The sequence below is a fragment of the Lygodium microphyllum genome, chromosome 6, assembly GCF_053477565.2.
Source record: "Lygodium microphyllum isolate KBCC chromosome 6, Lygodium_microphyllum_v1.1.10, whole genome shotgun sequence".
In the NCBI taxonomy this organism is placed as follows: Eukaryota; Viridiplantae; Streptophyta; class Polypodiopsida; order Schizaeales; family Lygodiaceae; genus Lygodium; species Lygodium microphyllum.
The window spans coordinates 106,082,581-106,100,251 of NC_141140.1; the positions used below are offsets into that span (position 1 = coordinate 106,082,581).

At 41.0% G+C, this 17,671-nt stretch overlaps 1 pseudogene; it reads right to left on the reverse strand.

Moving 5' to 3' along the window:
• Nucleotides 1-8,573: 8,573 nt before the first annotated feature.
• Nucleotides 8,574-11,577, reverse strand: LOC148034917 (uncharacterized; annotated as a pseudogene).
• Nucleotides 11,578-17,671: the final 6,094 nt, after the last annotated feature.

Consider the following 17,671-nt stretch of genomic DNA (forward strand, 5'->3'; position numbering starts at 1 on the left):
AGTCTTCCAGGTGTCCATCTCTACTCTTACAGCCTCCGTTCGATTGCCTAAGAAGATGAAACTGTTGCCCCAGTCTTCTATGACTCTCAAATTGCGCATCTAGGGCCGGCCTAGCAGGATGTCATAGTCCACTCCCTTCATGACTATAAAGTCAACAGAGAATTGGAATCTTGCTATCTTTACTGGAAACAAGCCGAACTGTTTTACCTTCATTCTGTTAGCTAATGTGGCGTTGAACCTAGCAATCTTGATCGGTGCATTACTCCAAGTTTGGAGCACTACGTGGCTTAGCACACTCACTCCCGCCCCCGTGTCTCTATGATTCCCTTTCTTGTGACATCTCCAAGATCTAAGACTGGCAAGACTGCATGCATCTCTGTGCCTTCCTCAAAGGCACTGACGTGCAAGGACTTAGGCACTGATGAGTGCAGCATTAGGCTTGATATTTGCATTTCCGCATCATGCCCATGTGTGTCTGCAACGACTTGCTCATTTGATCCTTCAACCCACTATTTCAGCTCTTGCCAAAGCGTTGAATGCTGCCTAAGCAGGTCACCTAAGCTTAGAGTCACAGGGGTGGTCACCAATGTATTAAGAAGGTTGTTAGTTGCTTGCCTCTCTCCTAGCTCTATGGTTCTTGACCAATGGCCTTGACTAGTTTGCTGGCCCATAGCATTCAGACTTTGTCTAAGTGGCACTGCTTATGGTGCTATCACATCCCTCAATTTTGTTCGTGGTGAGACTGGCGCACTTATGCTTGAGAGATTATCGATCTCGTCTTCTAGTATGGACTCAGCATCTTTTAGGTGCTCTTGGGCTTCCTTCACCCAGTCCTTCACCTTCTCGATGGCTTTGAGTTGGCGCTTTGGGTTGGGGTACTCCCTGACCTTAGCACTTCCCTTTTCAACCATCTTTGGAGCTAATGTTTCTACCTCTACGTCAATGACCTTCTGTCCAATCGGCAATGTCGTGGCACTTTTGGTTTTGAGTGTGACCTTAGTGTCTGGTCTCTTCTTCCTTTGTCTCTGACTCTTCTTTCTGATTGAGGTTGCATTGAGGTTGCCAGGCCTTGGCAATGATATGTCGGCCTGCTTTGTCTGCACGCGGATCATGACATGCAGTGGGATAGGCGTGGCCTCCCCATCGAGCATCTCGACATCGAACAATCCTAATGGAACCGATGGCTCATTTGCCGAGAACTAGAGGATGGCTTCCTTTTAGGGCAATTGACAAAGAAATGAGTGATTCCACACTCAACACATCTTAGGTCAATCTTATCTCTATTAGCTTGCTCCCTCTCAGGGCAGCGCGAAGAAATGTGTCCTGGGTCCAACACACGATTGACTCTTATGTCTGCCCTCCTAGACCTCTACCTCTCCCTCTATCTAACACTATCACTAATACTAGTCGGTAGTCCATAAGGGCTGCATTGCCTTCTTCATCATACCATACATAAGGCTCATTGCCATTTGACTCCTCCACGTAGTGGACTAGAGTATCACTCTCACTGGATGGGTTATGTAGAGTCTAGGTGGTCTAGGGATACATGTAGGGTTTATCTCCATTCTAGGGATGGTCGATTTAGCACCATTAGGTGCTGGGAGGGCCAATGGGGCTCCCCTTCCAAAGAAGTTCGGTGGCCTATTCGCCTCATTCTCTCTTTGCTTGAAGTTCATAAGTCGCACTAACAGGTTATCGAAGTACCCAGGTTTGGAAAATCTCTTAATGAAGCGATTTTTCAGGCCATTGAAATTGGCTCACTCCGTAGCGTCCAGACTCGTATAGTAGGTCATCCGGACCCTTATTACCCAAGCACAAACCAAAAGCTTGTGAGTGTTGAGTGGGATCAGTGAGGCCATTGGCCTCGTAGACCTGCTTGAACTACTCCACAAAGCTATAAGGGTCATCGTTCGCTTTGGTATTTGTCTAGGTGCTTCACCACCATGGGGATTTTTGATTGGCTCTTAGAGCCTTGGTTGACTCTTAACCCTGCCAGTAGCGATGTTGCTAATGCTGCAATGCTCTAGTCCACTGTTGTGTTGTCTAATAGCCACTTCGTCAGAAGCTCGCTCAACATGAGGTCTCCTTCTAGCACTCTCTTGCTCTCTGTTTGTCAGAAGCTCACTCAACGTGAGGTCTCCTTCTACCTGCTAGGGCTAGCACTCTTTGGATCTCTCGGATTTCCATGCTCTGGCACGATGTCCTCTGCAGGTCTATCGTGGTGTTCTGGTCGGGTTTGAGCATCATATTTTCTCACTAATTGCTGGATCACCTTAGGAAAATCTCCTAGATTGAGTTCTTTGTTGCTTCTACTGCCTGAGCTACCTTCTCCCATGTCTAAGACTTCTTGTTCTACCAAGGTGTCGATTAGGTTGATGAGGTTGGATAGATCCACTTTTCGGATAGTGTCGGTCCTTGCTGCGTCTGGCTTTTTAGTTGTGTTCTTTGCTTGGTCCTACTTTTAGGGATTCAATTATGCGTCTATATCTTGGGATCTTCTCTTACTGGTGGGTTTCTTCAAGTTTTTTTACGTCTGAGTGAGTTCCTTGTTGATTACAACCCAGACCTCAACTTACCCTCACTCTGTGCGTGTGTATTCTTTTTCGTGCACCGTGCGCAATCAGACTATTAGCTCTTCTCAAGTGTATTTCGAGTATTAAAAAGTAAAGTGAGTGAGAAAACAAATTGTCTACACAGCTCTAGCACTCTCATTTGTGGTTTGGCTTGATAGACTTGTATGTGCTATTTCTGGTTGTTCCCGTCGACTTATAAGGTTTTTCGTTGCGCTATGTCGTTCACTTTGTTCAGGGTCAATCTTACAACCAGCCCATAGCACCAGACACGTCAAGTTTGTGAAAATGTAATGTTGCATGATTCTTGGCTATTCGGTCATGATTTCTAGGCCTGTAATTGTCTGTAAGGTGTTCAATGGGTTCTTTCGATGCGGATGATACTCTTCGTTGGTCGGGGTTTGTCAAAGTTCTAGATTTTCTCTCTCAAGTTGTGTCCGATTTACCAATGTCTGATTCTCAAAATCGGATAGGGTCAGGTCCAATTGTCACAATCGAACAGGATGTGTCTGATTGGACAACATGGGTTGTCCAATTTGACATGTCCGATTCCTAGAATCAGATAGGAGCACTTGGTCTAATTCAAATCGGACAGGTCACTAGGTCCGATTCCGTGGTTTTATTATGGCAATCAAATCGGTTCGGACGAGGTCGTGTGTCCGATTTCTTCTCATTTGATTCTCAAAATCGGATGGGAGTGGGTTGTCCGAGTGGTGATGTGGCGGGTTCAATCCTAAGTGTATGATTTTTTTGGATCGGACAAGGTCTTTAGTCTGAGTGTCCAATTCCGCAGAATTAGACACTAGAAAGAGCATCCAATTCTGTCGGTCGAAACACACATCGACTACAATTTGTTGAAAATCTCCCCACTCAAGCTATTATCACCTACAAAACCCTCCAAAATCCAAGGAAGGGTGTAGGCCAAGGGTCTCATATACCTGAATCTCGCAAAAAACTCCAATACGCTCCAATCAATCCGATGTGGACTCATGGCCTGCAAGCTCTCTCTCTCTCTCTCTCACAAGCTAAAACTGCAAATGAGGCTATCCCTTGCCTCCCAGGGCCTTAAACCCTTGGAGAGTAGAGTCTTATTCTTTCCGATCACTCCCCTTGAGACTCTGACACATCTAAGCACTCCTTTTTCCCATTTTTCCCTGTTTGTGCCCTGTTTAGAGGCTTGGTTTACAGCAGCAAACCTTGAGCTTTCAACACCGATTTCTCGATCCTATCCTACTCTAAATGCAACAAAAATCAAAAGCAAAGTACTAAAATGATTTCTCCTACTCAATAATCACCAAAAACCAAAAATATCTACTTGTAGTGCGGATTAAAAACCAAAAATCTCCTATCTACCTCAAGATTTGGTTCAAGGATAAAACCCTTACTTCAACACTTGATTTAAGCACGCAAGCGCTCAAGCTTGAATCCGTTGGTCCCAACAACGGAACCAAAATGTTGGGAGCTCATGCTCAATTGCCAAGACCCATGGACCACTTATTGTTCAAGCATTTCAAGCGAGCACTAATGGCTACCTCTCACATAGCTGACACACTCCCTCTCTACGAGTGTAGTGAGCTTACCTTGATGCCCGATTGAGTCACCTCCTCTCTCAAGCACCTTAGCAGCTCCACGATTCTTGATACAAGCTCAAGCATCCTCAAGCGTCTTCCTCTAAGTTCCATCCTCCATAGTCGCGTGCGAGACAAGAGAAGAAAAGAGAAGGGAAGTAGAAGAGAGGAGGTGGTGGAGAGCTTCACACACTCACTCCCTCACACTCTCACACTTCCTCTCTCAAGCACACCCAAGCAAGCAAAGAGAAGAGTATCTTGTTGCCTTTACACCAAAAGAATGAGCTCTCATTCACTTTTTGAACTTTATATACATCCCTAAAATCCCATGGGCACCCATCCCCTTTTTTACATGACCGGCTAGTGTGGCAAGGTCTTTTTTCCCCTTCCCTTCTACTTGTCCTATTTCTTTAGTTTATGCTTGTCTACCCTTTTATAATTTGCACAGGAGGGAGCCTGGCACTCTTTTACAAAAAATTTTGGGGCGCCTTTCACTTAAAAATGTGCTTTTGCCTTTACCTTGATTTTAGAGGCCATCATTGTGCCTTTGCTTGTTCTCCATCATCCTACTTCTTTCATTACCTCTGTATTTTACTTCTTTTTCCTTCATCTTGAGATGGGGTTAACAACAAGTCATCTACATGTCGAGCCCCTAGTAGGCGACTTCCCTATATTGTGTCATATGCCAATTGTGGGCTCCCATATCCAATACCTCAGTAGGCGGCTCTTCTCGATCCTCCCGAACAGCAACCTGCAGCTCCTCGAGTTGACATTAACCCATCGAGCATCCCATAGCCTCTAGGCATGATCAACTCACCCACCTAGCGCTACTCCAGTCCATTTTGTTGAAGAGCTTGTCGAGAACGATGATAATACCAACCCATTTTGTTGAAGGAAATGCGATGCTTATGGACTATAGGCCCGTCCTCCTGATCTTGATGTTAAGACGAGTTTGAGGGCATGGCTTGATGCAACCCCGTGAGACTCTTTCTCGCTTGTGGCCAACCTAGTTGTATCTCCACATGGTGCCCTAAAAAACAAGAACAATCAAAGGAGAATGAAGCTGACCAAATGTGTCCTAAATGGAAAATAACTCATATGTATTATGATTGCTCAAAGAGGAAAGCTAGCTCCAACAAAGCTATAGTACCCATTGTGCCCTTGACTCTCTTCACAATAGAAATGTTGAGAGATGAGGATATGACTCCCATCCTGATTAATGCCATTACCCATGCACAAGCTAAGCATGGTGGCATTAGTATCCCTAGTCCATCTTTGGCCTGGTTCTATCATTGGAAAGAAGAATGCAAAGAAGAAAACTAAGTGTGTTGCTCTCAAACTCAAGAGTGACGGGGTCACTTCAATTCCCACAGTTGCTTCGAATGCTGATGAGTAAGCTACATTTTCTCCACACACAAAAATGGCTGCATCAGCCAAAGTAGATGAATACCTTAACCCTAAGCATCAACTTAAGTTGATTAAGCAAAGTAAAGAATTGGATGGAAGAGGCTCAAGCTGAACTTAGGACTGAAGAAGCCAAGAACAAATTGCAACCACATGGCATTAATAGCACACTTCCCTTGGCCTCAATAGTTGGCCCTAACACCTTTGGATGACCCACTACTGAATTTGGCACACAATAGCTTGCCCAAGGTCAGAAGTCAAGGAAGTTACAGTATTAGAAAGTAGACCCTAGGCTTTTAGGGGTTGAAATCTTCACAATTTGGTCTAGGTGTCTTCAAAAATGTTGTAGATTTCTAGTGGGGCTACATTTTTTGTTTTTAAATCTTGGTAATCCGAGTTATGGTTCAAGAGATACGAGTAGTTTTCTATAGGGTGGTCTTATAGGATAGTTTTTTGGACCAAGATAAGATTGAATCTGATGGGGATGTAAAGTATTGCATGTGACATATGCTTTGACAGAGATGTTTGAGACTGAGATGAGATACCAAGGATAGGAAAGAGGATCAAAACATGCAAGAGAAGAGATGCAGAAGATGCCTATGCAGTGGAGAACCTAGTGGAAGATGAGCACATTGACATAGATGAAGAAGAGGAAGGAGTACAAGTTGACATATGAGTTTGTGATGCCACATGATCCAGGAGGATTTATAGGGATTGGGTTGCTATAGAGGATTGATGAGCTATCATTGCCAAGGTTGGATACAAAGGGATACATGTTAGTTGGGATCTCCTTCAACAACTATCCCCTAGCTTACCTTTTTCTGTCTACTACTATTCGAGCGACCAAAATCAGCCTGTCTCCAACCATTTTTTGTCTACATTGTCTACACCAATCTACAATTTCAATTTCTGCATTAGTTTATTCATGTATTGCTTATTAAGTATCCTTGTACACACTCACCAAGAGCAATATGCAACTCGCTTAACTTCTTCCATCTCTGCACGTAGGCTTTCATCATTCTCTAAATCATCCTCCCTCTCCATAAAGTTACCATTGTCATCGTTAACCTGCACATTTGATGAAAAGCATAAGCATTAAGCATTAGATGAGGAGGTTGGAAAAATCAGCCTTGAGCCTCTACGATGAAATGACTAGCACAGAAACTAGGCTATCTCATGTTTGTAGATATCATTTTACTCTAGTAACATAATGGCAAACAAGAGCCAATAGTTTGCCCACATTAGAGCCTCATAGCCAAAGTAATCTTGCATAATATAGCCATTGGGTAATTAGTACAAATAAGTTTATGAATCACATAGCCAACTTATCAAAGTGCAAAGGCAACTCATCCTAGTTTACAAATATTCCTTACCTCTTCATAAGATGTTTTACGTGATTGAAACTGTAAATGATGAGATCTCTTGTTTCCTTGAGTAAAGATGTTCTAGGGGGCTACCCACCAGCCCTGATGGATTGTGGAGATGGAGAATATCTGTCCCATGGAGACGGTGATGCTGCAAACACAAAGCTACCAAAGTAAACAAAGTGTTCCAATGGACACTAAAAACCAATCAAATGACACATGGGAAAAATAATAACTAAAATGCCTCTGCTATATGGGGGGTCTCCTCCTTCCCAAGGAGAGACCATGCAAGACTCAGCTGGTGATGGTGGGATGTAAACTTGAGATGGTAACCTAAGTCTATCAAATCTATCATCAGACTTGAGGGTTCCTAAGGCATCTTCATTGAACAATGGATCAAGTAGTCTACACAAATACCTGAGTGTCCTAGTCTTTTTGTTGGACTACATGCAACCTTCTCACTTCAATTCAAGTTTGCATGCTATTCATTTTGTTTCCTTTTGCAAGTAGTTGCAAGTAGTGTACAGTAGGGGGCATCTATTCCATTCTCACATCAATACCTCACCCAGTCCTTCCAAAGTTTCAATGTGTGTGGTAGACATATTCTCTCTAATGAGTGGCCAATCTATCAATGGTAGACAATTTCATTAAATTCCAATAGAAAGGGGCCCAAAACCTGCCCATGGGTGGTTTATTTGCATATTCAAGTAGGAGCCAATCCCTAGTTGTTAACTTGCCACATGTGGGGCAATTTGTGTGCATATTAATTTAGACACCATAGTTAGGACCCACGCAACTATGGAGCAACGACCCTACTTATTCCATAGAAACAATGGTTTCACACAATGTAACTCAAACACCCCATGGCATTTAAACTACTATCTTGACACAAAAAGTCAAGCATTATAACCTCTGAGAGACTTGATTTTGGGCAAACCAATTTTCCTTTCAATTACTGCTTGTGCAGCTAATTGTTCTCTAGCTCTCATCTCTAAATTTTGACACCAATAAGTCTTGGATTCATTTGGCTATAAAGTACAGGTATTGAAAGCCGTCAGAGGGGCAACAACAACAACACATCAATTGATGACGGCAGTAAGACATTGGTTGTAGGAAGCATTACTCAACAACCTTCAACAACAGTGTCATGACCAGCAATAGATTAAACAACAACAAGTTCTCAGGGCAATGAATAGGGTGATAATAACCAAACATCTTAACTTGTTTTTAAATAGTATTTAAACTTAAATGGAAAGGAGAATAGAAAGGCTTAAAGAAACATCATACCTCTCCGAAGCTTTTGGACTTGAACAAGAAGTCCCACTAGGCTGGGAGTCCAGAGAGCTCTGTGGTATATAATGATCCTTGACTGATGTCCCACAAGGCTCAATTGTGAATCTTCGCCTTGCTCCGAACTTGTTGGGATGAATAGTTGCACCCATCTTGATTCAAAAGAACAAAAAATTGAATCTCCACCCATCTTTATTCAAAAGAATGAAAACTTAACTATTATGATTCACCCTCATCATTTTCCAGAATGGTCTCTGCAACCTTGGCGTGTGCCCAATGTGGCAACCAAGACACACTGAACTTTAATGCAAGAGTTGTATTCCTTACAAGCTGAGGTCCATAGTAACAACAGTACCAGAAGCATCCAATTCTTGTGTCTAAGACTTGTCACGTCTCATGGGGGTTGAAGAAGTATTGTTTAGTTGCCCTTTTGAGTCAGTAAGTAGTATGGATGGATTGGATGTTTGCAATTCAGATGGTAAACTATAGCATTTCTACATCATCTTAGTTAGAAGATTAGGAAGCCTCCAAACAAATACACAATTGTCTCCACTGACTTGCTTGAAAACAATAATTCAGCAGCATCAAGTGAAAAAGCTATAATAAAGAAGCCAAGGTCAGCATATATACAACTCTAAAGGCCACCTTAAAACTTACCGATATTAACAGCTTGTAATGAGGCATGAAAGTATCCTTGTTATTACTTCATCATGACCTTGCCCCAGGGATAAAAGGCTTCCATCTGATATATCATGCATGTGCATGCTCTTATCAGAATGCGAGCAGATTACATATGACCCACAAGGATCAATGAGAACCTACCACAAAAAGGAGCAAAAGACATCAGAAACTGTGATGACAAATATTGTACACAAACCCAATGTCTCAAAGATCAAAAGTGGCAAATCTGCAGACAAAAAAGTGAGATATAAAGAGATGTGGCTTTTTGAATTATCTTCAAGTGGTCAACCTTAAGAAGAACAAGATTCAATCCTTATTATTTTGAGCTTTCTTATTTGAACAGAGCAGAAATCCTTGTAAAAACAACAACAATTTGATCTTATGCACCATTTGTAAAACACCAAAACACACACACCTTTTTTGCCCTATTCTTTACACCATTCGAATTTCAAAATGTTTAATAAATTGAGCAGGTTACAACAAGGACTTCATTGTTCATACTTTTATGGGCTCACCAGCTTCTCCTCCCATCAGCAAGATTGTGCATGTTCAGCTTCTTATCCTGAAACCATACTAGACAAATAACTTAACATACTAGCCAATCATGTTTCAATATAAGACTTGTGGTAACCTTCCATGAAAATTACTTCCAACCTGTCCAACAGTGACTAGTAGCTTGTTGTATGGATCGATGTCCATATCATAAACTGTGCCATGAGAAGCCATTTCTTGATGATAACGTGTACTCTTGATGCCCATTGTCGTTGCCTCTATGTTGTGAAACACCACTGATCTATAGGCAAGTGGTTTTACAATTGGGCCAAGACAAAATAGACCCAAGAATCTTAAAATCCAAAGTAAAAACCATGACTTTAGGAGGAATCCATACTTGTCCGCACTAGCGCTCGACAATTTGAAACCAATGCAAGCAAATTTTGTTGTAGTGATTGAAGCTGAATGATCATCTAATGTCTCGATGACATCAAAGTATTTGAATTCAAAAATCAAGCGTGCTCAAAGAAGTACTCTATAAGACAAACTCTTTAATAGCACGAGACAATAAAAATATATTCCTCCAAACATGAACTCTGAAAGTGAATTAAATGACCACCGTGTTGACAAAGGAATGACAGACTATGAATGTACAAGTCACAATACCTGCAAACATCATATATATGTATAAGAGGGTCTCTACTACCAAATGCCAAAAGGGGAATTTGAATGGCATTAATGTCAGTACCCATGAGGGCCACATCTCCAAAGCTCAAAGTAAGAATCTCTGCATCATGCCCTTCTTGCCAAGTATTACCACAAATTCTAGTACAGTATCACCAACCACTTGTCAAATAATGCTATTAAGTAGTGTCTTCATAGCACCTTTAAATCTAACTATGATGCTTACTGAAAAAATAAACACATTTGATCAACCATTGTTCACCTTGAAGTTTACAATCTAAAGGGGCTATAGATCATATAAATGAAGATTGCCATTCCGATCACCAGCTGCTAGATAATGACCATCTAAGCTGATACTTAACGAATGAAAGACCTTACATGAGTCTGAAGGATCGCTTGACTCGTTTGAAACTGTCTTTGCTTTTGGTTCAACTCTTTTGTCTTTGCAAAGGAATAACCATTATTTACCTTGAAGTTTACAATCTGAAGGGACTATAGATCATATACATGAAGATTTCCATTCTGATCACCAACTACTAGATAATGACCATCTAAATTGACACTTAATGAACGAAAGCCCTTACATGAGTTTGAAGGATCAATTGACTTGTTTAAAATTGTATTTGCTTTTGGTTCACATAGGGACACATTCTAATTGCATTTGTTGGAAACACTTCAGCACCTCTTCATTGAGCCCATTTTTAGCATATCCTTCAATCAATACAGTCCAGGAAACCGCATCTCGAGCTAGAAGCCCATCAAATTCTTTTCGCCCTTTAGTTATGGAGCCACATCTTCCATACATGTCAATTAATGCATTGCTCATTGAGAGATTTTCCAATCTTGCTAGTCGGATTTTGGCATGTAATCACCAGCCCACTTCCAAGGCTCCAATGGTCCCACAAGCTTTCAAGTAGAGAATGAAAGTGGTAGTATCTCCTAATACACCTTCCAGTTGCATTTGATCAAAATAGCTAAGGGCTTCTTCACAATGGCCATGTTCAACATATCTTGCAAGTAGAGCTGTCCAGATGACATCATCTTTAACATGAAATTTGTCAAATAACTGGCATGCTTCTCTAGGCAAGTTGCATTTGGCATACATATCCACTAGTGTGGTGTTGACATGGAACTCTTGCTCCAAGCCTTTTTGAATAATTTCTATGTGTAGCTCTTAGTCTGTTTCCACAATCCCTATGGTTGCACAAGCTGTCAAGCAGTAAACATATGGATGACAGCATTTGCATGGAATCCTTCGAGCTGCATCTGTTTGTAAGAATCCAGTATTTCCTGATTGAGACCATGTTCAGTAGGCTCTGCAATGAGCGCAGTCTAGGAAACCACATTTTGAACTGGTAGGCTCTTGAAAACTTGGTGTGCTTCAGTGAGGGAGCAACATTTCCCATACGTGTCCACAAAGGTGCCATACACATTACTTTCTTTATCCAATCCATGCTGAACAATATTAGTGTGTGTTTGCCTGTCCACGTCAGCATCCTGGAGTCGAGAGCAGGCATTGCGCATGACCACATACGTGAATCAATTAGGCTATGCACAATGCAGGGGCATCTAGTGTTAGAGGTGGAAGGCATGGCGTGGCCAACCGTAGTTGATGTAGGTAGAGATGAGGTAAGTCCAGGAGTGCTCAGTGGGGCATGGCAAGCCATGGAGGAATACATGCTTGGCATCATGCAGGTTCCCCGAGGTGGCAAGCGTAGCTACCGGGTAGTTGCCCAGGACAGGGTGAGTTTCCAAGTGCTGGAGGTGAAGGTATGCATGCAGGCTCTGGGCTTGGATGGCATTTTTGGTGCATCGGCAGTGCTGTAGGAGACAAATCTCTCTCTCTCTCTCTCTCTCTCTCTCTCTCTCAAAGCAGCATGTTTATTCTTTAGCTTTGCAAAAAGAATTGGGAGCTTAGCCTTGCCAAAAAAAATCAAGCTTGTATGATTAGATATTTTTGCAAGCTTAAACGATATCATTGGGTGAACAAGCTACTACTCATTTGACTTTTTGTGTTCCATTTGACTCTTCACCTCTACTAACACCATAATCAAAGAGTAGATGTAACCACCAAACTACCATGGCAATAGTGTTGCCACCATATGAAGCATATCTAAAGGCCTTTTCCCCCACTACCCCTCCATGACATTCAAATCCATTGAATAATTTTCTCATTTCATAAGCTAAATACATGAGCTCTAGGAAGGCATACCAATAATCTCAAAATGAGCTTTGAGATGTAAACATGGTATGAGCTTTTGCACACCTTGATTATTTGGTGGAATATTTTAATTTTGATTAGAACAAGTGGAGCCTCTCTTTGGTGGATATTACAATGTGACTAACTAAAATCAATTAATTGAGCTATGGACAAAGATAGTGGGTCCCACCCTTACATGTTTCTAACTATGATCTTCCCCTTCCATATTTAAAAGGTAACTAAAATCAATTCATTTAGCTATGGACAAAGATAGTGGCCACTGTTGCATGTTTCTAACTATGATCTTCCCCTTCCATATCTAAAAGGTAGGCATGCTTTGATAGTCCATGAATAGGGATAAGTTGCATGGTTTTGTAGTTCATGAATAGGGATAAGTTGGTAAGGGATAGGGATAAGTAATCTTGATAAAAATAGCTTTGAGTTTAATAGTTGGCAATATGAACTCTTAAACAAATTTTAATATCTGACAATTTCATCTTTTTATAGTTTCTGAAAATCAATGTTGCATGGATTACAAGCAAGGTGAATGCACATGATTGCAAGCATGGTGAATTGTTTTCATCTTATCAAGCATTAAGTGAAAGCTATAAATAGCAAGCATGGGTATTAAGGTTTCATTTCAAAAAAAGAATTGTTGGGTTTATAATGTATTTTTAGCAAAATTCATGATAGTTAAGCATGAGAAAGCACTTTTCTTCTACAATTATGGGGTTTACATGCAAGGAGGATTTGCTACACAATCTAGTATGTTGAAGTCACCATCATAAACTGTGTTAGGATTATGCTCCATGACACACCACTTTGCTTTGTAGGGATTTATTCAAACACACCATGCATAACAATACTCATATTGAACTATTTTCATTGCTCTACAATAACTATCGCAAAACACATACTATTTTAGATATACAGAGGTATGCCCACAATTTTGTTAGAGCATTTTAGAGCTTCATCACTTGACCATTTTGCGCATTTCTTGCAAATTAGTGCAGTCCAAGAGAATCCATTGTGAACAATATGTTTGTCAAGCACTTGCTGTGCTTTTGCAAGAGCACCACATTTAGCATACATAATTACTAAATTGCTTGCAACATAGGGGCTTCTTTCAAGTAACCCCCGTTTACAAATGTCCTCACGTAGCCTTGCACCCTTGAATAGATCCTTTTGCTTTGCTCAAGTCATCAGCCCCACAACGTGAGTAGTCTCCTTTGGAAAGACAAATCCTTCTCCTCTTGAGGCTCCCCTTCGCTCAATTTAAATGTGGACATTGATTCATATTTTTTGACCTCTTCAAAAACCTAGGTTGGATTGTACCGGCAATCCAACCACAAGGCATCTATTGTCACTTTGTGCTTGAAAACTGGAGACCTTGCATTGGCCAAAGGTTAAAGTGGGGTGAAAGAACAAGCCATGTCTCTATGAGAGCTCACAAGATTTCATGTTTTGCAGATGTGGAACACGTCATGACTCATAATAAAATATATTGGGGCAAACTAACCTTGTTGTTGCAATTCTCCCACCGTTGCGAGGGATCTTTGAACTCGATGTTGCCAGCCTTGGGATGGTATTGTCGAAGCTTATCATTGGGTGGCGATGGCTAATCAACGAATCTTTGTTAAGATTCTTCCAAAGATTGGAGAAGTGTAGAGGAGCACCTAATTTTCATGTCGCACACTATGTTGGTTTTTCATGCTCAATAGCCTCAGGGCCACCATTGCAACTTGCAAGAATGGGTAGCTCACTTCTCCACCTTTGTCGAGATTTAAATTTTCCTCACACATACAGCCCTCTCTCTCTCTCTCTCTGTGTATGTGCACATGGGCAAGTTGAATATACACATTTTCTTAGATATATCTTTCTCTTTCTCTATCTTCCCCTACATTTCCCGCACTGCTTGAACATTAATTTAGACAATGTGTGTTTATATTGGTTGATTCATAGACTTATCTCTCATATCTATCTATCTATCTATCTATCTATCTATCTCTTTCTCTCTCTCCCCTTGCATTTTTTGCTTTTGAGCACTAATTAGACAAAGTTGTTTATGTTCATTGACGCATAGACCTAGACATGTGTAAGTGCGTAAACCTGCACAAGAGCATTTAGAGAGAGATCTTCATCTTGGATGTGCCCAGAGCATTTCAAAGACTTATCATAATGTCCATGTCCAGATATCGAGCAGTTAGGACAATCCAAGAGACTACATGTGGTGCTGTAAGCTTTTTTTGAACACTTGCACTTTTACAAGTGTAGCACACTTAGCATACATGCTCTCTAATGCAATGCCTAGCATAAAATCACCATTTTTCTATTAGCCCCAACCTATGAACCTTAGCTTGTATCACACTTATCTCATATCCACATCAAACCTTATCAACTCACACTTAGATAAAAGTACGTTGGCAACACTACATGGGAATATTCATAATCTCAAGAGAAACACATAAAAAATTGTATTGGCACAATGAAAAATAGAAATCTAGCTCATAAAATGCTTACTTTGTCTCTTGTGAAGCTTTGAACTCACCCACATTCTCTTGCCTATCATCGTTTCCATTTGTATAGTCAAAATCAACATAAACATTCTATAAAATGCAACTCTCAATGCCCGTTTTAAAAGCAATCATATATGCATCGAGTTGGCAGTGCCTGTAGGGATTGTCAAATCATGAGCAATGTAGAGTAGCAATGTACCACTAAAACAATTCAATCGAATCCAACTCACTGCAACAACGTCTCTCTTCTCTCCATCATTTTCTCATGTAACCTGGTCTACACCCAAAATTAGAGCATCATCCCCTCTTGTATAAAACCCTACTCGAGAAGGACTTGCACATAGCTAACCACCTTGAGGGTCCCAACCTCTTGTCGACATTGTTACTTATCATTGTGTGCTAGTAGCTTGAACATTTGATTTGGATCCTCTTGCTAAGTTAGGTGGGACCTCTTAAGAGATGCTCCATATCAATTTTACTTTAATTCTCTCAAAGCTAAGCATCAAAGAGAGACTATTACATTTATTTAGGATGAAAATAGATGCACCTTTACTAATGATGACTAGGATATGCTAATGTTTTCCACAAGAATCTCTCAATGCTAGCCGAAGTTCTTGGATTTCCACTCTAGGACTAATCAACAACACTCTTGGGCTCAACTTCAGCTAGCACTGAGAGATCCTTGTGGAAAACATTAGCATATCCTAGTCATAAATAAAGGTGCGTCTATTTTCATCCTAAATAAATGTGATGTATCCTAGTCATCAGTAAAGGTGCATCTATTTTCGTCCTAAAGAAATGTGATAGTCTCAAGAGAGACTAAATGTGCACCTTTACTGAAGAGAGACTATCACATTTATTTAGGAAGAAAATAGATGCACCTTTACTGATGACTAGGATATGCTAATGTTTTCCACAAGCATCTCTGAGTGCTAGCCCCGAAGTTGAGCCCAAGAGTGTTGTTGATTGGTCCTAGTATGTTGCTAAAATCTTGGATGTGAAAATGCAGAGAGTCCTTGGCACATTGCTGAAATTAGCTTGCTCTTGGATAAACCATTCATTCAAGGGGAAGTATTAATTGTGCTCAAGTCTATGAAGAGGGGAAGTTCCTTAGCATTTATGGGTTTTAGCTAGAGCTCTATCTTGCTTTGCAACTTTCAAGATGCATGCTTTAAAGATCTGACTAGCTTAAGTTATTGGACCATGAGTACCTCAAACCTTTTGGTTCTAAGAATTGTGTATATGCATGTATGAATACAAGAGTAGATGCAATGCTGAGTAATGTGTGTGTGCGGAGGGGTGTGTGTGAGTCATGTGTATGAGTATGTAAAGAAGGAGCAAGGATAAGTAGTATGTGACATGTGTCTATGTATGCACTATGTGTATGAGTACATATGTACATGTGGCGAATGTTTCTATATATATGCCATAACTTATAAATACTGTGGAAAATTTAATATATTTCTTTCAATATTTGTTTCACATGAATGGCGAAAGAGCTTTCAAAATCTCAATATACCTTAGAAATATTGGCAAATAAAAAATTTAGAGTTATAACTCAACCCACTCGAGTTTCAAAAAAAAATCCGAAAAAATAAAAGTATAGCTATTTGGTGACATATAGCCACTAAAATCATCTATGGTGACGGCCAGATTAGGAAATCTTATGGGGCCTTAACCAAGTATATCCCATGTCCTGAGGATGAGTGAAATTGGATGCATGTTCTTGCTACCATCAACCTGCCGTTCTTGATAATGAGGAGTACAAACAAGCCATCAAGACGATTGGCAAGACCAAGGACACACCCTTAGTACCAGTCTGCATGATGGTTGGAAGCCTACGCAGAAGACCCAACCCTGTCACATTCCAAGTCCCGAACAATAGATGCGGGCTCCTAGAGATCCTAGGGTATTTGATCAACAAGTTGGCTGGTAATCCAGCAACTAATCTCAAGCCACTCCAAGATCTCTTAGATGAGCATGAATGGCGGTGGTCCAAGGTGCATGATTTAAACTTGATGTACAATTGGGCTAATCCTCGACCAACAAGAAGAGACATATCAGAACTTGTGAAATGATGAGCTGTCAGATATGGATAGCTCTAAAGATGAATATGAAAACTGCTATTCCTTCAATGATGAGAGCAAAGGGGAAATAAATACTATAGAATACGACACTAGGGGATGTATAATTGAACAAATACAAGTTGACTCCAGACCACACAAGTAAAACGCCTTTAGGGAAGGGAGAGGAGTCATGCGCATGGACTGTGACCTGGAGCACATAGGCACAATTAACTATGAGCAAGTAGGCCTAACCCAACCAAGCAACACGCCATTGCTAAGAATGGACTCACCTTCCGAGCTACGACTACCGGGAGAGACTCCCTCTTCTAGTGAAGACAAAGAGTTTGATTCTCAATTAGAAGTCAGTTTAGAGAGTGATCCTGAGATACCTCGACCTTCCAAAGACTAGACGCACCAAGGGGGACCTACTCGTCCACCTAAGACGCTGATGATTAAGGGAGAAAGGACAAAAGTTGCCCAAGGAAACACAAATAGAAAAGCAACGGAGACCATGAGACCTACCAAAGCGATTCATGAAACTCAAAAAAGGAGATAGGGTAATGATCTTGTTGGGAGCCAAACAACAAGGACCAACACTGTCGGGGAAGTGGATCTACTCGACCTCATCAACTTGATCGATAACTTGGTAAAATAGGAAATCTCAGACATGGCAGAGGGCAGCTTAGATCATAAAAGCAACGAAGAACTTGACCTAGAAGACTTTCTTGAGGCGATCTAGCAATTAGTGAGCAAATATGATGCTCAAACTCGATTAGAACATCGCGGTAGACCTGCAAAGGACATCATAGAGGACCTTGAGGATGAGAGGAATCTAG